Source organism: Callorhinus ursinus, unplaced genomic scaffold (assembly GCF_003265705.2).
Source record: "Callorhinus ursinus isolate GAN/ISIS: 27379988/994484 unplaced genomic scaffold, GSC_fseal_2.0 scaffold1, whole genome shotgun sequence".
Classification (NCBI taxonomy): Eukaryota; Metazoa; Chordata; class Mammalia; order Carnivora; family Otariidae; genus Callorhinus; species Callorhinus ursinus.
This window is the reverse complement of record NW_027397063.1, coordinates 68,931,601-68,956,226: the sequence shown is the minus strand read 5'-3', so window position 1 is coordinate 68,956,226 and position 24,626 is coordinate 68,931,601. Positions and strand designations below refer to the sequence as shown.

Sequence of the window (24,626 nt, the reverse complement as noted above, 5' to 3'; positions counted from 1 at the left end):
ACCTGAAAGAAAAAAAGAATCTTGAAATGGAAACATTATGCTGGATTATCCAGGTGGGCCCAGTGTAATCACAAGGGCCCTTATGAAAGGGAGACAGGAGGGGGAGGGGGAGGGGGAGGGAAGACGCTGTACTGCCGGCTTTGAGGATGGAGGATAGGGGCCAGGAGCCGAGGAATGCAGCCAGCCTCCAGAATCTGGACAAGGTAAGGAAAGAGATTCTCCCCTAGAGCCTCCAGAAGGAACACAGCCCTGTGGGCCCGTCAGACCTCCAGAACTATATGATAGTAAGTGTGTGTAATATTAGGCCACTACATTTGTGGTGATTTGTTAAAGCTGCAATAGGAAATGAATATGCTCCACTTAGCATTTATTTCTTTTTTTGCCTGGTACTATCTTGTCCTTCATAATACTGTAAATCCTTGAAAGCAAGAACCAATCAGATTAATTGTCTTTTCCCCCGGGTGCTTAACACACGGCTTTGCACAGGTAGACCCTTTCCATGCCTTTGAATTAAATACCCTCTTTTGGGTATTTAAATTTAAGTCAACGGTCTTTTGGGTGAAGTCTCAGAGGTAGATCGAAACTGTTGTACATGTGGATCCAGGTGGGCTGTAACTGAGACATGGGCATCATTTCAGGTGGTTGGTATTCTTTATCAGGTTAGAAATGCTGCCAAGGCCTAATGGGAGGAGGGAGGCAGCTGTGTGACTTTCATTAAACAGCCCCTCACCGTGATGCCTTGGGGCTTGTGTTGCTATTTAACCTTTCGTCATTCAGACTCCACATTGTCGTTCTCCCTGAACTCTCCAAAGAAGTAAACATTCGTGGTAAATATTAACAGGAGAAGACACATAAAGACCAAGTTCTTGGCACAAAGGAGCAGGTTATTTCAGTCAGGGGTTGTGCTCCATGTACCTCCGGTCTCAAAGTCGGTTGTCTCTTGATGTATTCATCTCCTCATTACTTTACACATGCATGGATCCAACATGGATTGAACAACAGCTCTGTGTCCGGCAACATAACAGGCGCCAAGGACACAGAGAAGAAAGAGATCAAGTCTAGGACATCCGGGAGCTCCCATCAGAGCAGGGGGTGGTGGAGGAGGGGAGGGACAGACAAAGCAGAGATGTAAGTGTGACCTTGAAGAGCAGTGCTCTTCTATGTGTGTCTATGCAGTGGCTTATTTATTCTTCTCCTCTGTTGGTTCTGTGGCTTCTGTCATGCAGTTGAGGACAAGGCAGCTGTGAATGTTGTCCACTCTATGCTCAAGGCCCAGAGACAGGCATCTCCCTTGTAAGTCACATTCTCATGCACAGCTGGTTCTCTGAGATTCTCGATGCCTCATTCGACAGCGTGGCCTTTCGATGGTACTTTGCCCAGAAGGAACAACGATAAGCATACCTTCCAAAGGGAAATCAGTATCCCTCTTTGTTGGGACTCAGCGGGCCCAAATTATTCAGCTTTCCTGCTCTGCTCACACACCTCTGAATCCTGGCTGCTCTGCAACCAAATTACTGTATGACTTGGACAACCCACTCCTAGTCTCTGGACCTTAGTTTCTTCTTCTGTAAAATGGGTGTGATGGCCATTCCTGCCCTGCCTATCTCTTAAGGGTTTTGTGAAAAGCAATGCAATAATGAACAGTAAAGAATTCTAGAAGACTCAAAAACTGTTTATGTCTGTGAGCTGTCCTTAATAGTAGTTATTATAATATTTATACTTATAATTATTGCTGCTATTCATATTATTTTTATCACCATTATTATCGTGGGAGAGTTGTTAGCTGCTTCTAAGAATCAGGCAGCTGTCATGGCCAAGTGACTCAATCACCATATGATCAAAAATTGGCTAAATGAGAATGCAGTTGAAGCCCCTCATACAGAGCGATAGATAGCCTTGCTGAGAGCTGCATTTCCCACTGCTTTCTCCCTCTCAGGATCACTCTAAGCCAGATTTCTCCCTGTTATGAGAGTGTTCATTGGGGAGGAGATGACCCAGGCCTGAACCTCCCCTGGCCATGGTCCTCTCTCCCCCACTCAGGTAGAGCATGTGCCTTGGGCCCACAGATGACCAGGTTCTTCCAAGAGCACGTCCTCGGTCCCCTCATTCCCCTGGCATTCAGTCTTACCTGCACTGCGGAGCTTGCTGAATTTAGCTTCCACCATGTAGCTTTGCCTTTGTCATTTGTTGCAGGGCTGGATCAGACATATTTACCTTCTCAGCACCTCAGGCAGCAGAGAGGGCCAAGATGGGGCTTCATGGCGTCCTCTCCCTCTTCTCTTCATGGACACCTCCAGTTGCTGCTGGTTTCTCAAAGATACCTTGGCTCCTAGCTAATTACAAGTCCCAGACTGGCCTCCTTAATGACTTCCACTCTCCCTTGTTGATGAACTACAATCAAGGAAGTTGCAGTGCTATTTGTGATCTTGCAGCTTAGCAACAGCGGTTCTCTGTTACTCACCATTGGAACTGAGTCCGCAAAAGGCAGTTGATGAGAGTGTGGGTACTCTCGGGATGAGTGATAACCCCTGGTTCCAAGGGTCCCTGGATGGGGGTCCAAACACTGAGACAGCTGGGTCTTGGTCCTCCCACTGATAGACTGTGTGGCAACTCCTTTTTCTCTGTGTCTTCTGTAAAAAGGCATACATGAACATTCTTCACAGTTCTCATGGGATTATATGTGTAAATGTGAGTAAATAATTAGAAAATGCCATGCAACACTCAGGTAATATTAAAAGAGTCTGTTCTGTAAGATTTTAGAGCTGAAAATAAGACAGACACACCTACTTGTTCTGGAGCCTTCCTCTTCTATGTCCCTGCCCGGTGCAGAGCAGGGAGTGGGCGGCAGTGGGGCTGGTCGTGAAGAGCAGATAAGACCATAGATGCGGAACATGCGCTTGGGGTTCCGCGGGCTTGGTGCTAATCACCCCTGGTCACTTATTCTGGCCCTTGTCCAGGTGCTCCCCTTTCTGAGCCTCTGCTTCAGCATGTGAAAAAGAATCTGCTACTGAAACAAAACAAATACCGGTCAGAAAGCCATTGGCCTAGGCAGCTATTTCTAAAGTCCCCTCCAGCTAGATAATAGAATAACTGAAATATTTTTAACAAATTGATATCTTCAATGACAGTTCCACCCCAAAGTCATGCCACTTACCAGTCAGTCCATAATCTGAGCAACTCTGCTCCAGGAACTCTACTGGTCAGCTTATGACTTCAGAAGCTCAGTTGCCAGCTTCACACCCTACCCATCCACAAAGGGGAGAGGCCAGGTCAGGAGACCCCCGCCAGGAGCTCCTAGTGAAACCCTGGGCAAGAGGAGGCCTTATTTTCCTTATCAAAATAAAGGGCACGCACTCGATGTTCTCGGAGGCAGTGTTCAGTGAAAAAGCCTGTGAATCTAACTTCTCTGAGTCTCACTTCTAACAAGTCCTGGGCACAGGGAAACGGGCTGGCCTCGTGTGTTTGTACTGAGAGGCGCCTTCTTAGAGCAGATGGAGTGTGTCTATCATGGCGGCGGCGTAACCAGTCTGGTCACTTCAGATGTCTCTCCAATTAACACTCATGGCGGCGGCCAACTGCTCAGGCAGCAGAACATGCTGGTGAAGAAGATGGCGGGAACTTCTGGGCCCGCTGCCACACCTATTATCCAAGCCTCGGAGTGGGAGGGGCCAGCCAGACTTCGCAGTGTGGGCGCGGTGGGGGGAGGGGAGGTAAAAATGGGAGGTGAAATGTGTGCGGGGAGATTTCTTTAGCTGTAGAGTCCTAGAAAGTTAGAAATGGAAAATGTGCATCTAGTCATGGCCCTTACTATACACTTTGGTTTCACTTCCCTCTCATCATTCCCATGGTGCCTGATGCAGTTTACGCCACCATGACCTCTTGCTCTTGCTTCTGGAGCAATCTCTCTGCCTTCCATCTCTTTCCCACTCCAAACTATCCCCTAAAAGACAGCCAGAGTGAGATTTCTAAAATATAAATGTGATTGTTATCAACCTGCGTTTTGGTGTTTCCCTATTGCCTTCAGGGCAAAGGACCCAAGCAAAACTTAAACCCCATAGCCGGAAGCACACAGGCTCCTGGAGATCGGATTTACCTAATCTCTTACTTCCTCTTCCCTTCTTATCCCACAATGTCTCATCATGGAGGAATTACTTGAAATTCTCGAACCTACCAAACTGTTCATATTCTTCCCTCTGCTCCCCTTCCCTTCTCTGTCTTGTGCGCCACCTTTAGAATTCAACTTAGCTGTCCTCTTTTCTGGGACACATGGTAGAGCTACCCTCTCTGAATCCCCATGATAGCCAGGTAATTGCTACTAAAGCATTTCCGCACTGATCGGTGATTGTCCTTCCATGTCCCTCTCCTCCATTACTCTGTGAGCTGTCAGAGGGATGGGGACATGCCTAATCCATTTCTTTTACAGAATCAAAATTGACTTTGACATCAGGTACTCTAGTGATCTCCAGAGTTAATTTGTCTGATGTGGCTTCTGTGCCATTCCTTGAGCTGTGACCTTGGTCAAGGAGAACCACTTCATCAGAGAGTAGTAGATTTGTGGTAAATGTCAGTTGAGTGAATGAAGGACCCCTCCCCCCCTCATTTCACAGCGAGGAAACGGGCCTGGAAAGAGGAAGTGACCTACCAGCGCTCACAGGGAGGGAAGGTCAGTTGGTGCTGGCTCTAGGGAATTCCTCTCTCAACTTCCAATCCAGTGCTCATTCCACTATCTCACGTGTTCATATAGTTTCAAGGACTCCTCCTTTTGTGTGGGAGAGCAGCTGCGTGCTCTCACCTGGTGGTGTGTGTGCCCATAAAGGAAATCTTCAGTGTAGTCTGGATTTGCCCTATCTCCAAGCTCCTGGGGAATGCCTAACCTTGTGGGCTGAATGTCGAGAGACAACCATGCCACAGCACAGTCAGGTTGAGAAATGGTAGAGCAAAACCATTTAAAGTACGTCAGGAAACCCCGAGACTTGGCAACGCTTGGAAGTGTTTAGAGTAAAACGGAATCACAATTGTGATCCATACATACTGATTCGGGTATCTGTGTGTCTCACGGGCCTGGCATCGGCCTAGAGCTGCCCAAAACCTTCACCTCCCAAGCACGTCAAAATTCCCTGCCTGTGTTGTTCTTGGGAGGGAAGGCTTGGCGTTGAACAGTTTTTCCTGAAAATTCAAAATAACTCCTCCGAGTGGGCCCAGCTTCCAGGGGCAGCCTGGGAGCTTGGCGTGCTTCCCTCAGCCTGTGTGTTAGTGTGCGGGTTTCTGGAGTCCAGAGGGGCATCTGAAGGTCATGCAGTAGGGTATCCAAACCTCTGAGCCTGATTTACAGCTCAGGGCCTCAGACCTCCTCCCTCCCAGCCCACATCACCCCCCAGTTTCCGCTCCTGCGAGCCAGCCACTCTTCAGAGCTGGGAAATGAGATCTAACCAGTGGCTTTTTCTGGGCTTATGTATGGATTCTTCCCTGAGAGGATAGCAGAAAGGAACAGAAGTGGTTCCTGAAAATGTGGGCAGGAGAGCCTCGCAGTGAGTCAGAGCCCAGCAGGACTGAGACGGTTGGAGACCATCTAGCTCAGCACTCTTGTCTGTCTTCCTTCGTTCCTTTTCTTTTCTGTTCTTACTCCCCCTTTTCTCTTTATATTCTTTTTCTTTTTTTTTTTTTTTTGGTGGCTGCTCCCTAAAATCCTATATGGATACTCAACATGTTCAACTTAAAAACGGAAGTGCTCTCGGCGGCTGTGGCTCGGGGCTTCTGGTCTCCCTTTCCAAGCCTCACTCTTCTCTGACCCCTGGGCCCCTCCTCGAATCCCTCCAGCCTCATTTCACACAGGGGGCCACTAAGGCCCGAGGAGGTGAGGGGATTTATTAAAAGTCAAACAGGGATTTAGTGATGGGCTCAGGCTCTGTAGGCCCCTGCTGGCTCGCTAGCTTTCTTCCAGGAACTTATACCAGATTTCATGTAGGCCCTGGAAAGACTCAGCCTGGTCCTGGGTTCTGCGGTGGGTGAATCTTGTTTTTAAGAAACAAGCTGGTTAGAACTGAAGAAGCACTGGGTCAGTAGCATGAGGAAAGAACTATTGTGTCAGTCTCGGCCCTGGTGCTGTGATCCTCTGCCTGTGTTTAGAACCTGGGTCCAATCCCGCTCCTCCTCTCCCTGAGGCCCTGCCTTTATAAACTCTTGGAATGGGATCCTATCTTCTTACTAATACCCTTGACTTTCTTCTGTTCCCCACCCTAACAGGACCCAGCCTGCCCCCGAGCCTGGCCCAGGTGTGGGAATGTGGATCTGCTCCTAGGCCCCCCAACCCCCGTCACTACCCGAATCTCTGTTCACTGCTGGTCCCCAACCACGCTGCCATGCTCCGCTTGCCAGCCAGGACCCTCCTAGAACCTTCCTGAGTTAGCACCTGGCCTGGCAGTCTTCTCTCTTTGCCTAGACTTCAGCTTCCCTGACAAGTTGCTTGTGCCCATGAGCCTGGATGTTCTGTAGGCCCTGGGGGAAGGGATGTGGAAATGAAAGGGGTTGACTGTACTTGAACTTTCCAGGCTCCCCCAGTCTGGCCAGAACAGCTTTAAACCACCCTCTGGCAACCTAGTCCTTCTGTGAACTCCTGGGTTTGTGCCAGAGGCGTCTGACAGGACCCTGCCCGTTGACAGCCTCTCCTGATTGATCTCGAAAAGCCCAGAAGGCGAGACTGTGAACTTATTTCCACAGACTGCAGGGAAGGAAGTGGCTCCTGCAGTTCTCCAACCAAGCCTGACCATGCTCCGGGCACTACCAAATCCTATTCTCCTCTCTCAGTGCTAGAATATACACAAAGTCTCTCTGAGTCCTCACTAGTTCAGTTTAGTGTCCAGTACGCTCCAAAACACCTTGGATTCTGAGGCCTGAAATTCTGTGACTGCCCTTTTTTCTGCCTCAGCCTCCACCCTGCTGAGGGAAAGGTCCTGCCCATCTCCAGCCTCAGGTATCCCTATCTTTCTTTTATTTATTTATTTTTTAAAAGATTTTTATTTATTTATTTGACACAGAGAGACACAGCGAGAGAGGGAACACAAGCAGAGGGAGTGGCAGAGGGAGAAGCAGGCTTCCCGCTGAGCAGGGAACCCGAAGCAGGACTCGATCCCAAGATCCTGGGATCACAACCTGAGCCAAAGGCAGACATTCAACGACTGAGCCACCCAGGCGCCCTCCCCCCCCCTTTATTTTTTTTTATTTTCTAAACAATCTCCACACCCAACATGGCTCAAACTCACGACCCTGAGATCAAGAGTCGTGGGCTCTACAAATGAACCAGCCAGGCACCCCCTCAGATATTCCTTTCAAGGCTTGTGTAGAGAGGCACAACCAGGACCTCTGCCTTCCCTTTCAAACGGCAGGCTACTGCCAGGGGCCAGGGCTGCCAAACTGCTTCCTCTCTGTAGGCTCTGAGACTGAGGACAGCAGGAGCCCACATGGTAACTTCTGCTGTCCTCCTCCGCAGTGGCTCTAGGCTGACCCCCTCACCCCCTCAGCCCTCCTGGAGCCCCTCCCCAATAATGTCCAGCCCCAGGTGATGGGCCCAGGCCTGGGTGCTTTACTGAAGCTCTGCACCAGAATCTGGATTGACTATGGGCCTAGTGTTCTTACAGCCACAGAGTCTTACTCTCCTAAACCTAGACCAGGAATCCTCAGGCTGTGGTCAGAGAGGCAAGAGAAGTCTGTGAATTGTGAGGTGCCCCGAGGCCCACATACCTCCCTGTGGCCCAGAGTTGGAACTGGAGGGCCCAGGGGCTGCCTGAAAGATTCCTGGGGAGAGCTGGGGCAGAGCTGCCTCTTAGGCCTGTGGAAATACCCATGCTCTCCATCAGCAGAAGAACGTTTTCCATCTGGGATCCCAGCCTTGACTCTGGAGCTTCCTCCAGATCCAGATATTCAGTGAAATTCCTGCCTTGAGGATAGCCTTGAGCCAGTGTCCCCTAATCCTGAACTGGAATCTATATTATCAGGGTAGATAGAACAAACTCTGAGACAAAGATCACGGGGCCTCCCAAGATCCTTAGAGAATAGTATAGTTGCCCAACCTCCAGGATGACAGCCCACTCAACTGAGTCATCTTGACCAAAGGCCAGGAGACCCCTTCTGGAACCTGTTGTAGGTGTCCCCAGGTGCCTACAGGGCACTCAGGTTCTCTCAGATGAGTCTGTGGCTAGTTGGGAACCTGTGCAGTCCATGTCCACCCTGCCTGGGTGAGATTGAGGAGAGGGTCCTCTGCCATAGGGAGACCCCTGGAGATTTGTCATGAGTGTAACAGTCGTGAGAAGGCGAAACCTTTCAATATCTTCCTCTAGGTTGGCAGTACTGTTGTTGCTGGGTCAGAGAAGCCCCTCCTGGAAGCCTCTAGAACCTCGCCGGAGAGTGAGTGCTTATCGGTAGTGGGGCTGGATTGTGGTGCGTCCCCTCATTTCTGGCCCAGCCCAGCCTGGAGCTCATGTTCTGACACCACTCAAGCTGGTTTCCTGGCCCTACATCCAGTTGCCGTGAAGCTAGGGAGCTCAGGCAGAGAGCTGGGCCTTGAACTGCATGCAGGCTTGCGTAACACCCTTCAACCTTCTCAGCCTCTATCCTCATCTTGAAAATAGGGGGATAATAGTGCCTGCCTCACAGGGCTGGTGGGATTCAGGTAAATGCTGTAAGATTTCTCAGAAACAGTAGGCCCTCGCTGCCTATTTCCTGCCTCTGCCTCTGAAAGGTTAAACCTGGGGAGAAAGCACAGGTTTCAGAGAGTCAGCATGATGGTCCTCCAGGGGCTCTCCAGGGAGGGCCTGGAGGGCAGCACGTGGGCCGCTCCGGGTTTGCTTTTAAAGATTACATCTATATGATGCATTCTATTCTGCACCATTGTGCTGGATTTTAGCAAGGGGGACAGGAGGCAGGAGGCCAGAATTCCTCCCCTAAGTCTGCCTCAAAGCTGCTGAGTTAGCTGCTTTGTGACTCCAAGTTCTGGGCCAAGGGAAAAAACAATGTCTCCTTCTCTTTCCAGTCCAAACTATGATAAAAATTTTGCAAAATATACAGAGCCTTAGAGCTCCCCAAACTTTTTAACACCCAGCATCTCCTCCGATTGTCACAGCCACCCTGTGAGGCTGGCAGGGTAGCCTTTTGTCCTCTTATTGGGGAGCAGCCTCTGGGCCAGACAAGTGACTCATTCAGCCACTGGGCAGCACAGGCAGGCCCAGCACACACATCTCCTGCCTTCCACCCACTGATCCTTGTCTCTCTGCTTTAATTTCAGCCTTGAACATTTATTTTGAGCTTCTGCTTAAGTTGTGTCATTTCCCGTATGGTAGCCATGGCACTCACCCTCGGGGCCAGGCTAAGTGGAAGTCCTGTGGGCATGTCCTTGGCTCTTTCTATTCCATCAACTTGGAAAGACTGTTCCCTCCACCCTCTGCACGAGATGGGGATGGTTTGGAGCTCTGGTGTATTCTGGATCTAGGTTCATGACAGAATTGGCGGGGAGAGGTTTAGCAAATAATTCTGAAAGACACAACATTGGATGTGTGAAAGGGGTGGGCTCCCCTGTTGCCACTTGGTTATTTCTTCCACTTGGCCTCGTTATTTTAAGCTACAGGAAGGAGAAGGAGAATGGAAGAAAGGACTCTCGATAGAGGCTTTGGGTCCTTTGTGCAACTAAGAAACCACAGGTTGCAAAGAATAAAACTGATTTGTAAAATATATTTAATATTTGGATTATTATTAAAGTAATACAGCCACATGGTTAAAACAGGTGCAGACACAGGGCCTTTGTGCTGTGGGTGGTTTTCCGTTTTCAGGTGGGGAGAGTGCAGTTTTTGCAGGTAGGAACACCGAGAAAAGGCTTCAGTTGGATTAGGCAGATTCCTCCCTGAAATCAAATACTCCAGAAGGCACATAATGAAGGTGGCGGTCTCCTGATTCAAGTTCTTCCCACAGTGAGTCATTTCACTCAGAGGCAATGACTTCTAACCATCCTTGCTCTAGTTTTTATTGTGATTACTTCCACAATGCTAAGTAATACGCTTATTAATATTATTATTTCTTGTTTTGTTTACTTTATCCAACAGTCAATATATATTGAACACCTTCTGTTTGCCAAGCTCTGTTCTGGGCAATCAGGGAGCTTATACTGTGAATTAATATTTTACTAAAATAGATGAAGACTTAGCTCGCTTAGAACAACCCCTCCACCAAGAATGGTTATGTCACCAAATTCATTTTGAAAGAAGATCTTTGAAAGAATCAGGTAATTTATTGTGTAGGTTGAAGGTGATGAGGTGAAGGAGTGGTTTAGAGTTAGGGCATAGTTATTTTTAGAAGACAGGGGAATTGGATAAAAAGAAAAATTGAAGGTAAGTCTCTGAAATGTCACCAGAGAACACTGAAACACTCTGGAGTGTTCTGAAATACTGAAATACTCTGGAGTGAGCAATTCCACAGCTGAGACACCTAGCTTGTACTTCACCCACTGTGGCTGGCGTGATACAAACACAGACAAGCCCTCCACAGGGACCCTGGGGGCCTGGAGAGGAAGCTGCTCATCTGAAAACCTTATCCTGAGGAGGTTCCTGAGATCCTGGGCAGTGTGTCTTAGGCGGTTCAGGCTGCTGTAACAAACAGACCCTGGACTGAGTGGTTAGACGACATACATTTATTTCTTACAGCTCCAAAGACTGGGAAGTCCAAGATCAAGGCACTGGCAGTTCCTTTTTGTCTGATGAGGGCTCACTTCCTGGTTTGCAGAGAGCTACATCCTCACATGGCAGAAGACATGAGGGATCTTTCCATGGCCTTTTTTTTTTCCCCTATAAAGGCACTAATCCTATTCATGAGGGCTTCACTCTCATGACCTAATCACCTCCCAAAGACTCACCTCCAAATACCATCACAGTGTGGATTAGGTTCCAACACATGACCCAGACATTCAGTCTCTAGCACGGTGCCCGGGAGAAGAAAACCCAGGATATAGGCAGGGGTCCTGAGTCTGAAACCTGACTCTAGCGCTAAATACTTTTTTGTCTCTTTGACTGCCTGGTCCTCAGTTTTCTGTTCTGTAAATTGGTGATGAGTCCAGCTTTCCTGTGTTGGTATGAGAATGAAGTCATGTTGATGTGCCAACTGTAAAGTGCTATCGAGTGAATTTTTATTGTCAGGGAATATGCAAAGGATGCCTGAGAGTCTGTAACTACAATTCCATGATGCATTATTATTTCTCCTTTCTAAAAATCAATGGCTCCTGCCACTAATTTATCACTATAATGATTCTTATTCATACTCTGGATAGTAAGAGAAATCACAATCACACTTTCTGGTGGAATGATGCCTTTAGTTAAGTAAATCTCCAGATGTTTAAAGCTGAGTTTCCCCTCTGGCTCTCAGAGACTGATGGCTTGTGCTGTCTTTTAGTCACTGCAGGAAAAGTTCATTGGCTGGTTTAGCTTTTGGGGTGGGCTCTCCCCTCAAAGCACAGTCCTGAAATGATTCCACTCTGCTATGTTCGAAGTTCAATTCAAGTTCGAAGCTCAATTTTTAAAAAATTTTTTTTTTTTTTTTGACAGAGAGAGACACAGCGAGAGAGGGAACACAAGCAGGGGGAGTGGGAGAGGGAGAAGCAGGCTTCCCGCGGAGCAGGGAGCCCGATGCGGGGCTTGATCCCAGGGACCATGACCTGAGCTGAAGGCAGACACTTAACAACTGAGCCACCCAGGCGCCCCTAAATTTATTGAAAGCTTGCTCTCACCAGGAATTGTTGATGGACTGTGGGGGTGTTCCCAGATGAATGTCATCTTCACCCTGCCAAATAGGGGCTCACTCTTGGTGAAAGGAACAGACATACACACACATACATACACACAAGATGATCAGTGCTCAGTTCTAAAATAGTATAATTCTACACAGTGGGAAACTCAAGCAAAAAAAGATTAATTCTGAATTGGGGGCTATCTGGGGCATACAGGTGGGGAAGGTGTGGTTTGAACGGCCTTGAAAACTTGCTAGCACCCTGGCAGACTGAAAGGGGAAGGGATTGGCCTGTGCAAAGGCCCCGGGGAGGGAGTGATTAGGGGAGAGCAGAGTCTGAAGGGTGGGGGCAGAACTGGTCTGGAGCCAGACCAGGGTGGAGGACCCTTGACACCTTGCGGAGGTTTGGTTTCATTCCACAGACAACAGTGCCTTGGGAGGAGTCAGGGTAGATCAGACCAGAGTGTGGCTTTCGTGAGAAGAATAAAGCAGCCATAAGCAAGTGTGCACACGGTGCTTTTCTTCCCTGCCCCACAGTGGGGTGGTTTTGGGGGAGGCAAGGCTGGGCAAAGGCTCCTGGAATGGCTCTGACTGACTGGCCCCTCCCAGGAACCGCTCCTGACCTTCTTCTGTAAATACCTAATTACCTGTTCATTTCCTCAGTTACCCAATCAGTGAAATCAAATCATTTACTGTTAATTCTAACCTTAATAAACATACTTCAGTTTACATATATGATGCTCTTAAACCATAAATAACTGTATGTGAACTTTGCAAAGGTAGTTTAGGTGGAGAAAAAAATAATGTTCAATTAATAAGCTTGTCAGAAGCTGACTCATTACAAATGACAGGAAAGCATGTTTGCGATATTAAAAAAACTCATTAGAATATCTATTTTCTAGAAAGCGATTCCATATTAATAAAAGGATAAAAGTCTAGGCATCAAATCTCAGAACAAAGTTGAAGGGACCCTTGTGGATTAATATCCACAATCACGGGAAGCACTAAAGTGTGGTGGGTAAGCGCAATGCGTTGAGTGGCAGGCTGCCTGCATCATATCCCAAATCCGCTCCGTGAGCTACATGACATCAGGTAGGTCCTTGATTGTACCGAGCTTCAGCTCACCCACCTATGACATGAAGATAAAAACAGTTGTTGTGAAGGCTAAATGAGCCAATATAATTAAAGCTCCAAGAACGGTGCCTTCTATATCACAAATGCTGTGTAAACAGTCGCTGCTATTACTATTATTATTATTATTACTTCTCCTCTCTGTCCTTATGAGGAAGGAAGGAAACCCATGTCAAGGGACTTACTATGTGACAGACACTTTCACAGTTATTACTTCATTGGATTTAACATTGAGAGTTCTTTTCATAGGTTGGTGTTATTAGCCACATTGTAAGTTAGGTGACCTTGTTGGGGTCACCCAGCCAGGGAGTGGCCCACTGAGGTTGAAACCGGAGATGATCTGGCCCCGAGTTCCCATCCATCAGGATGAACTCTCTTATTTTGAAAACATTCAAGGCAAGGTTGGTTGATCCAGTTTTCTCAGATCAGCTTGGCTATGCCTTGTTAAGGAGTACCAGTGGTGGGAAAAAGTCTGCTTTCCTTCCCTATCTTATGCGCTCTAACATAAGCGGTGCAAGTTCCTCTCACCGACTGGAGGTGCTCACCAGCCTTGTGCTCCATAGTTCCACTGTTGGCACAGGCAGAGAGAAGGAAGCCCAAGATGGCCAGTGACTGCCTCTTAATACATTTTCCCTGAGGTAAAACAGGGAAAACAGAGCAGAAGTTGAGGTAAAAGAAAATCTACCTAAAATGGGTTTAGTCAGTGCATGATTCTAATCTCTGGTGTGTGCAGAACTTAAGAGTACAAAGCCTTTTACTATATGCACATATGACCTACTTCTCATAACAACCTGAGAACACTCAAGCAAGAATCATCCCCTCGTTTGGACACTTCATGAAACTGAGGCCCAGGGAAACCAAGAGGTCAGAAGAGCAGGTTTTGAACTCCAACCTTTTTTCATCCAAGTTTGCTGCCTCTGGTCGTAAGGAAAAAATATCCATACCAAAGACAAGATATGTAATTTTGAAATTGAAACACAATGGTAGGCCTTGTTTAGAGAGGTGGAGGAGGGTGCTGTGGTCCTGTCCCAGGGCTATTCACCTTGCATTAATATTCTTGCTCCTGACAAAAGGCTCAAGCTAAACACTTTGGGGTGTTAAAAAGAACAAATGTCTTGTGTCAATCCTCAGTCACTAGGCAGAATTCCCCTTTATCTCCAAAGGTATCTCCAGAGGGTCAGAGTGTGGGCTGGGGTTCAAAATCACTCACATCTGATAGTGGAACTCCCTTCTCCCATGTGCTTCTTTGACTCAAGTGGAAGGTAATTCTAGACGTTTCTGACCCTGTGTCCTTGTCAGTAGTACTTTTAAAAGCTCCATTCTTGGCGGATCTGTGAGGGGCTACTTCTGCCACAGCAGGCCTCCTGAAGGAAGCAGCTAGTAGAGTTCTCATCCTGCTTTTGTCTTTCTCCTTCAAGGAAAAACTCCTTGAGAGCTGAGCATGTCTGCATCAGTCTGGCCTCACCCCTCTCCATGCCTGACTCTGGATGACCGGTGAGAAACAGTGTTCTCTCTGTCAACTGTCATGACCATCTACCCATGTGGTACTCTTCACCTTGAGAAGTTCCTTCACACGAGTCTGGCACTTGGCTGATTTTCCTTATTATTTAAGTTTGGAAACACTTAGGGGTATAATCTTGCTGTCAGTCAAAGCTAAGGTTTCTACCATCAGGAGAATTTTTTCTAGCTCTCTGTGTGTTTTTGTTTCTTTCCCAAGCCCTTCATATCCTTGATGAGGACACAGGGTGCAGTGTGGCCAGGAGGAATTCGGCTTTGGCTACGTGGAGTGTTAAGATGGGAAAGAGTTAAGGCAGGGTAAGCTCAGGCTGTAGGCACTGGTTGGTAGAGCACAGCGGAAGGAGAGAGTGTCAAGAAGATCTTCAAAGTAGGAAGGCTATTTTCCAGGATCCAAGAGCAATGGTTACATGTGTGCCAACAATTGAATGACTAACAGGGTGTGCCTCTGCTGTCTAGTATCCAGCAAAGAAGGCAGAAACAGGGTGCTAACATCCCGGAGGATCCTGGAACCCCTCTTCTGGGGTCATTGTCTGAGGCTCAGGCTGAGACTTTGTGCAGGAAAAATGGATGTGTCCCAGGGCGTTGTCATCTAAGGCTCACCAACTCCAGTCCATACTCTGGGCAGGTGTGGCCCTAATCCACATCTTTGTCCTGATCTCCTTCTTTCTGCCTGGTAGTTGCCATTAATGGCTCTTCAACACCTCAGACACCAGAGGTCCACATGGAGTTCTCTCAGTTTGTTCATTCCCACACTCCTCCCTGCTTTGGTGTGTGTGCAATCTCAGCTCACAGCACCACCGCACCCCACCCGCACTCTCCCAGGTGGGAACTCGCAGGTTATTAATGAATTCTCCTTCTCTTTCTCCACACATATAATTCCATTCGCTCACCTGCCACCATGTCTTTGATCTTTTCATTCCTACCAGGGCTGCCCTGGTCAGACTGCCTTCACTTTTTTCATGGATCACTAGCAGCCTCCTAATTATCTCTTTCTCTCCAGTTTCTCTTTCCATCGGTCAGTCCTTTGTAGAGCTTCTTGAGCCACTTTTGTAAGTTCCAGCCCTGGTCATTTTATTTCTCTTTCTCAAAAACCACTGATGGTTCCCACTGCTATTCCTTAGCCTGTCATTTGTGCAAACACTGGTCTGCTCCTTGCGACCACGTGAGTGTCTCCTGTCTGTACCTTTCTTCTTCCTTGCTTCTGGTTATGCTGTTCCATCCTCCCAGAATTCTCCTCTCCTACATTTCTCTTTGTCAGCACCCTTTTCAAGGTCCTGGTCAAATTCTACATCCTTTGTAGAGAGTTCTGTGTGTATCCCATGAACAACTTAAAAGGTGTCCTCTGCACCTCTGGGCATTAGGCACCGTACTAGGTGTTGGTGAGATACCCATGAACAACACACACACTGTTGCTGTTAGTCTTGCACAAGTAGACTTCACACAAATAAACACACATATAAATATAAATAATGAGTTGTTCTATGCATTTTGAAGAAAAAGAACTTGGTGCCCTGAGGCAGAATGATGCAAAAGAGAGGGAGTATTACTTAGCATCTGTGGAGTCAGGGAAGGCTTCTCTGGAAGTGATATTAGGAAGATAAACAGAATTTAGGCAGAGAATAGCAATGGAAAAATGGGTGTGTGAGGGCCTTGAAGCAGGAATGAAAGAGCTTTGTCAATCCCTAAGGTCAGAATTGACTGCTGTATCTCTTCTGTGTTCACAGAGCCCTTGGCACCTTGGTGACCACACGCATTGACACCTGCTCTGTGTTAGTGAGAACTACACACAGTTTTCTGTCCTTCACAATAGACTGAGGATTCTGTCTGGGTAAGGACTGTGTGTTACTCATTTCATTCAACAATTCATTTATCCAAAAGTCTCTCTGCACACTGACTGTGTAGACATACCTAGTAGGTAGGTCCCAGAGGCAAAGGTCAGTACCAGATATACAGTGACGAGCAAGGTATCCCATGCCTCTTAAAGAGATCCAGTCTCTGCATCTCCAAGATTTGGCATTGTACCAATCACACAGTAGGGACTCAGGGGAAATGTGGAATCGGGTACCCAGGAATATGTGCTTGTGTGATAACAAGATGAGCTTGGCTTCGCTTCGAAACACTTTATCCAAATGCCCCCCAACAGTTTCTACTTCTTTAGGTCATTATGGAGACCAAGGCACCTCTAACCGAATATCCTGCGGAGACCAGAGGACACACCCAGCCATCCATTCCAGTCCCCTGGATGCTTGGGCACAAGCCATCCTCCTTTGAGAGCAGACTCTGCCAATTTTGAGTCGTTTGACCGTGTTCTAGTCTGAGCTAATTTTGTAAGTCAAATTGCTTAAGAGTGAATATGAAATCTTTGACTGAAGCCCAAATATATAAATACCCATCACATTTCCTTCCTCCCCAATTTTGCAATCATCCAAAAAAGCTGTTCATGTTGTCCAGCGTAATTAGTTATTTATACACCCTCATGTGGTCCATTGTTCAGAATTAAATTGTCTGGTATACAGAATTTCTCTTGCAAGGCTTGTTTTGCCATTTTACTGCTTTTTGGAAGCTGTTTGTAAATATGTCCTTGTGGAACCCTTCGGAAGACTTCTGAGCAGATCCAGGATTGGTGGGGGGAGTAGGGGTAGAATAAGCTAGTCCATGTAAGCAAATCTGACCTCTGAGGTCTCACATGGTCCCCTGACTTCAAACACAACAATTACAAAGAATTATTCATCCTTTCCTTGAAGACCCAGGGGAATTAGGATGAACACAAAAATAGCCACGGAGAGGTAAAAGTGGAAATCATCTTGGAGGTCTAGTCGTAGGTTCTAGTGACTCCATTTTGCCCAAGAGGAAGCTAGTTCCCAGAAAGAAGAAGTGAAAGAGACAGGCCCCCAGCCTCTTGTGGGCTAGTGGCAGAGCCATGCCCAAACCCTCATCAGCTGACTCCCATGCTCTTCCTACTAAACCATTAAGTATCCTAGAGCAGAGTGCTTTGTTTCTGGGCATTCCTGGGCTCCTTACACTTTGCACCTGAACTAGATGGCTCCAGACTGCTTGCTTTGGGCCCTCGAGTCTCTATTTTATAGCTACTTTTTCTCCTCCCAAAAGGTTTGGCAGCCAGGTATTACTGATGAGGATTGCCCATTGTGAGGCAATTCTGCTTTCTCTTCTGCTGTGCTACGGTCAGAGACTCCAGATGGTCTATCAACTTTATGTAAAATGAGACTTTTTTTCTGAGTCAGGGTCCGAAGGTCTCTGCTTCATGGGAGAATATCCATAAGGTTTATGACCCACGATATGGTCTATCTTGGTGAATGTTCCATGTGCCCTTGAAAAGAATGTGAATTCTGCTCTTGTTGGGCAGAATATTCTATAAGTGTCCATTAGATCCAATGGTTGATGGTGGTGCTCTGCTCTTTACCCTTGCTGGGTTTCCATCCATGAAGTTTAGTTTGTGAAATTTGTAATGTTAGCTTTGATTATTCAGAAGTCTTTTAGATTTTCTTTCCGTATGGGAGTATAAGATCCTAATTCTTATCTTAAAATAGGACTTTCTATCCAGCCAGGTTAGGAGTTAAGAGTTGGGCATTTCTGGAATGGTTGGCCAGATAGGATGATGTGAAGAATCCTGAAATCTTCCTCCTAACACACATATATGGACGTCAGTATGTAAATCTACCACAGTGGTCTTATATGAATTCTCATTGGAGTGAGACCTGTTGTACCTGAGAAATAGCACATCGTGACTTTTAAATAGCTAACATCATAACGCTAAAAACTCATTATCTTTCTATGTTATGACTCATAAAATCCCCAGATTTTCTGTAATGGTCACATGTTAATATTACACACTTAATTTTAAAATATATTTATGTTTTAAATTATTAAATATGTAATCATACAGAAAAGATGTAACAGAAGTCATGTACTCACCCTCAGAAAACCCAGATGCTGATCATTTTGCCATATTTGTTTTTTTGTTCAAAGAAATTAAGTGTAACGCACATAGTTAAAGCTCCCACCTTCTATTTTCTCTTCCTCCTGCCTTTTTTCCCTCCTATTTTCTACGGAGGAAAACACTATTCTGAATTTGGTGGGTATCCTTCCCATGAATGTTTTGGTGCCTTTGCTCTAAGCAAATGTATCTACAATTTATGGCCCGGAGAATTGCAGGGTTATTTATTTTTATAATCCGGGGAGAAAAAAAAGACTCATCTGTTGTGTTCAGAAGGGCTAGGTTGATTTTAATCTCTATTTCTTTCAACTGGATTTTGCTTGAATCCTGGTTTTCATGTTCTTTTTTCTGGTGATCCTCCTACCCAGCTTTATTCCCTCCTAGCTGAAGTCTCGTCTGGCTTTTGCCAGAAACAGTAGCTTGGACTCCTGTGATTTGAACTTTCTGAAGCCATGGTTTCTCTGCCTTAGGCATTGCTCACTCTCAATCCCTGGACTGCGGCCCCTAGGTAGGAAAATCTGTCAGGCTCCTGCACCTGGATAGCCTATTGCCTTATGTTCCCCTAGCCTATGAGTGGATGTAGCTACTGTTGCCAGACCTGAGCTGTCTGCTCAGCATTCCAGCACCAATGGGCAGATTTAGTTTCTATCTTGCCTTACCTGTTCTGCTTAAATCTTCCATGTCTGGAACACAACGCCTTGAAAGGACACATCAGGGGAAAGCTGAGGCTTGGACGGTAGAGGCTGGTGAGTATGGTGATGATGACTGACAATTGCTACCATTTTTTAAGCAATATAATCAAAATCGTAAGACCTGGGCTATAACAATATTCAGAATGCGATGTTCCAAATAAGAGTAGAGCACCTACTGCATGTCAAGTACTGAGCTAGGTTCTTTTTATCTCATTTATTCTTAAAAGTAATCCCGTATTTTGTAGATGAGGAAGCTGCGGTATAGAGAAACAGGATGCTACAGGGGAAAATTATGGGATTTAGAATACGACAGACTGGGTTCAAACTCTGGGTCCACCACTTGTACTGTCTTGGACCAGTTTCTTAACTTTTCTGAGCTTGGCACAAAGTAGGTGCTTGCAGTGATGGCTGTTGTTACGGTACAAGGTCTGGCTTCTTGCCTCTGGTTACACAGCTCGTGTGTAGTAGCAGTGGGATTCAAAGCCAGGTCTGCTTCTCTCAAAGCTACCCTCTTCTCAGGGAGATGCGAACGTTAGATGTTATCATATGAATGTTACTCCCTTAAAGGGGGTGTCCTGGAGTTTGGAAAGAGCACTAAACTTGAAATCAGAAGTCTTGGGTCCTGTTCTCCGTGACAAATGAGCTGGGAGACCTTGGACAATTCATTTCCTGTCTCTTTTTCCTTGATTTTCTAATTTATAACACAAAAGAGTTGAATTCCAATTCCCTCCAGGTTCTGTTTGTTCCATCTCCAGCATTCTGTGCCTCTGATCAAGAAACATAGGAGCAAATGGTCTACCCAAGGGAGATGAAGAAAGGCAATGGCATTGCTATTTTAAAGGAGGAGAGCAGGCAAGGCCTCTATCAGCTAGCTGCTTGTCCCAAATCCTTAACAACTGAAACCAGTTGGATTTCTTTTCTGCTCCCCAACTTGAGCCGGGAAGGGACCTAGGTCATGGAGGGTTTGAGAAGACAAGACCAGTTGCCCACATTCATCGCTTTCTTGGGTAACTTCTTTTCTTCTCTCTCTCTTTCTTCCTTTCTTTCCTTTTTTCCTTTTTTTTAGAAGGAGAGAATGGAAAATAGAAGATGGCTAAGTAAGGTAACTAAATAAGAGATGGAGAGTTACAGGTGGAATTTTATTTCTACCCCAGGTTTCTTCCTTTACCTTTCTTCCCAATCCTTTCTGGTTTTATTTTCTAAAAATAGACATATTTGAAGGACCATGAAACAAGTTCTGCACTTCGGTTTAGTGAATTTTAAACTCTGTCACCCTAGGGCCACCTGTTTTGCTGAAGTTAAAGGTAGGAAAAACCTTCTTGTAGACCCCTTTGACCACTTCTAGGCCACTCTGGTGGTCTTTTTGGCTTTCGGATCAAGGAGGCATTCACTTGCTCAGTGAGTCTTTATTGAGCTGCTACTATACGCAGTCAACCTAGCAGGCCCTAGGGACAAGGAAGAAAGAAAAAACTCCCATTCCCATCTCTTCTTTAGCTTACATATCAATGTAAGTAAAGAGCAGAACACCAAGGTAAACATGCAATGATGGAAACTGAGAGGTGCTGGTGAAGGAGCTGTGGAAGTCCCCAGTGTCTGCCACTCCGGTTCTGGCTCTGGAGAAACATCCCTCCCTTCTCTCTCCACTTCCACTATATGAGATTTTGCAGTCTGACCATGAATCGCCATTCCAAGACAGTCCTCAGCACATCTGCCCTCCATGTCATCAGTGAGGATCACAGGGCCCCTGGGACTCCACTGCCTGGCCTCTTCCTCGCTGACCTCCTGGGCCATGTTCTCAGAATGCTGGCATGGGTGTGGTTCTCCCACATGCCCTTTCCAGGCCTGCTTTGGAGTCTTTGCTCTTGCTGATTGATCCCCTTTACCAGGAAGTTCTCACCTCCGTCTCCACTTGTCCATGTTCTACTCATTCTCTCAGGCTTGGTTCATCTTGCTGTAGTCACTCTAGAGTTCCTTTCCCCACCTCAGGGTCTCTGCCTCCCCTTCTCTGATGCCTCCTGGCATTTGGTTTACGAGCTAGCTAATCAGGGCACCCATCACGCTCTGCCTGGTGTTCTACAGTTATTTGTATATCCAGCCTAGGCCTTACCTACCTAGCCACACCTTGACAGCATAGATATTATTTATCTCTGTATCTCAAACAGGACCAGACACAGTTAATACACCCCAATTGAATCAACACCCCAACATTAAAGTTAATAATAAAACATGTCCTATATAATTTTACAGAGTGTCCATCTACATTTATCTAAAATAATCCTCAGAACAACCCTATATAAAAGAAACTATCCTAATCCCATTCCACAGATGAGGAAATAAGTTATTTACTGAGTGCTGACCCTCTGCTAGGCATTATGCTAGGAACTTTGCACACATTACACCATTCAATTCTCATTTAATTCCAAACAAAACAAAACAAAACAAAACAAAAACCAATAGTCATCTGTACTGAGCATTTACTCTGTGCCAGGCACTATTTTTAGCCCTCTATACCTTTTAACTCATTTAATTCACATGACACTATAAGATAGGTATGCTTAGTATCCTCACCTTATACATGAGAAAGTTGAAGCATGCAGAGGTTAAAAAACTTACCCAAGTCCCATAGCTGAATTTGGATTCCAAACTAGGTAGTGACTGTAGAGACCACCATTCACATACGAACATTCCCCTCCTTTCCTGGCCCAGCACTGCCAATACCACTTAGTGTTGCCTCTGTGAGGTATAATTATACCCATTTTGCAGATGAGAAAATGGACACCTGGAGGGATTAAGCAACTTGCCAATATCGCCCAACTGATCAGGGCAGAGCCTCATCTTGTACATGCAAAGTGCAGATTCTGACCACTCATCTGTGTTGTCAGATAGATGTGACGATGGCCAGCCTTGGTATACGCACATTTCCTCGGCCATGTGAAAGTTTTATGATTTTTCAACATCCCTGTGTGTCTGCTATGCTCAGTGCAGTGGGCTGTACCCTGTGTATGTCGGGTCAGATGGGGACTTACAAAGACTCAGATACACTCCTTGCTTCAAAGAGGCAAATCAAAAACTGGGGAGACACAGGGAAAGAGCTAAGCCCAGAGTGGTCAGCAAAGGTGAGGAGAATGTGGATAGGTCCAGCAGGTGAGTGCGACTGGCCTTGTTATTTGAAGTCTTAGAGCAGTGCGGGGTGTGGAGACTTCTGGTTCCAAAGTCGGCAGCTTGTTCCTGCCTAGCTGTATACTATGGCTTAGGATGGAGGAAGGGGCATGGGAGCCTCTGGGGAGAGAAGGCCAGCAGCCAGGCTGGAGACAACCAGGCTTCTTGGAGCAACCTCTCTTTAGGATGAGGTGGATCCCTGCCCCCCTTGCAGACCACAGCGCGAGAACTGGGCACGGCACAGGGTGGGGGTGGGAGTCCTGGGTTTGGGTCTCAAGCTGGCTACTCAGAAGCAGATGACTGTGTGCAAGTTGCCTCTGCCCTCCCACCCCTTGGTAAAATGGGTGTAAGACTTTTAGCGGTGCTCCTGTGGCCTGGATTACGTGGTGATGTTCATGAGAGCACGTGGCTAACTGAGTGCTAGGTGCATGTGAGATGCTGAGGAGGAAGAAAAGGCTCCTGCGGGTTTTGCCTCCTCTGGAGTTCCTCATGACAGGATTATGCTGATGGAGGGCACATCAGATTGACTCACACATAACTGACAAGAAAATGGGCATCGTTTTCACTTCACCCAGTTTCCAGGCCGGGAACTTAAACCTCCCAATGAGAATCAGCTAGCATTAGCAAGTTTTCCCGGTGGCGGTGGGTGGATTTTGGGGGGGGGGGCAGAAGGGGAGAGGGAGGAGCTGAACCAGGATAGGGAAGGGGATGCTTGTACGCCAAAGATCCATGCCCGGAAATGAATGTCACTGAAGTGAAACCTGCTTCAGGTTCCCACCTGGTAAGGCAAACAGCTCTGCCCTGACTCACCATGTGCCCCGGGGCACATCCTTGCTTCTGTCCCAGCCTCAATTTCTCCATCTGTAAAACAAGATACTACTTCCCAACAGCTTGAAAGGGCGTGGGGATTCTTCGCACCCACGGGGAGATTTCTAAAGATTGGGTGAAAGAGGTGGGAGACACCAGCCCATCTCTGTCCGGATCCCCAGATTCAGGGCTCTTAAACCAACAGTGGAATCCTCCTCTGGGCGGTGGAAGGAGAGAGCTAGAAGATTCCTGTCTGTCGGTGAGTGCGCTTGCGGGACAGAGGGCTTTTAAATGAATCACTTTGTATCTAGCAGGGCGGCACCTGCTCCTCAGCCTCCAAAGGCAGCAGAGCAACGCGATCATTCACAAGCTGCCGCTTTCCATTCACGTCTATAATTAGCGCGCAGGCTGCAGCCGCTCTGGAGCTGCGGGAAGGGCTTTGGGGCGGGGCCTATTCCCTAGCCCCTCCCCTTCTCGTCTCCCTCCCCCGCTCTCCCTGCCCACCGGAGGCTCTGGCAGCCTCACCCCCACCCCACCCCAGGGTGCGCTCGCGGCAGGATTCCTTCGGGTCTTGCCTGGACGCCAGGGCCTCTGTCCCCTCCCTTGGGGATCACTCCAGTGCAGTAATAAGCACCTTGGTCCTGCATCTCTAGGAGGGCAGCTATATTTAGAGTGGCATCCCTTTACCCCTCCCTCGCCCCTCTGGCCGCTCAGCCCGCCCCCTCCCGCTGCCCCTCCCAGCCACCTCTCCCTCTTTGTCGCATTACATAGTAATCTGAGATGCATTGGATGAGCTCCAGGGAACAGAATGTACTTGGCAGAGACGCGGGGCTTGATGTCTGCAAAATGTCGGAAACGCAGCCAAGAGCTGCTAACTGGGTCATTAACCTCCAAAAGCTAAGCGAGGACTGTAGGCCTGCTCTGCCTCCCTTCATCTCGCCAATAAAAGTGCCTCAGTGAGAGGGGAAGAAAAAGCCCAAGGTTGGCTGCTTTGATTTCTAGGCACCAAAGGCAGGCCCGGCCCCTCCTCCTGGCCCAGGCCCTTGGGCCGCCCCTGCTGCTTCTCTCCCTGTGTACATGCGGCCTTTGAAAGGCCCAGCAACCCCCCTGCAGCCCTTCCGTACCTCACAGCTCCGAGCCGACTCTCTTGGGTCCGGGAGGAAAAAGGAGTGTGAGAAGGTTCCAGGCACATCTCGGTCCCGCAACTAGATGGGAGGGTTTTGCCAATCTTCTACTCCGATTCTCTCCCTTCTAACTTCTTCCCTCCCTCCCTCCGCTCTGCCTTCTCTGCCTCCTTCCCCTCCTCTTTTGCCCCCTTGACTCCCTTCTGAGAGCAGGCTGTGGGGTTGGTGCCTGCACACATGGCCTGGCTCCAGGAGAGGAGCTCTGTCACTTGCTGTGTGACCTTGGATGAGTCACCCATTTGTCTGCTCCTTAATTCCCTTATATGTCACTTGTTCACAGGAATAACACCTTCCTGACCTAGCTCACAAAAAGTGGGGCCCACATTGGAAAGTCTCTTACCAGCTGCCAAGCTCTGCTCCGTTTCAGAGATACTCTCCCTGACTACCTTGACTTACATCCTTCTGAAAGCCCCAAGGCCC

The 24,626-nt window shown here is 47.4% G+C and overlaps 1 long non-coding RNA gene across 1 annotated transcript; it reads right to left on the bottom strand.

The window, feature by feature from the left end:
- Positions 1-12,147: 12,147 nt before the first annotated feature.
- LOC141374739 (uncharacterized) lies at positions 12,148-24,304 on the bottom strand. The gene is made up of 3 exons (XR_012381866.1): positions 24,147-24,304; positions 23,026-23,076; positions 12,148-12,889 (listed from the first exon to the last, which is right to left on the bottom strand). It is a non-coding gene; the product is annotated as an uncharacterized lncRNA (long non-coding RNA).
- Positions 24,305-24,626: the final 322 nt, after the last annotated feature.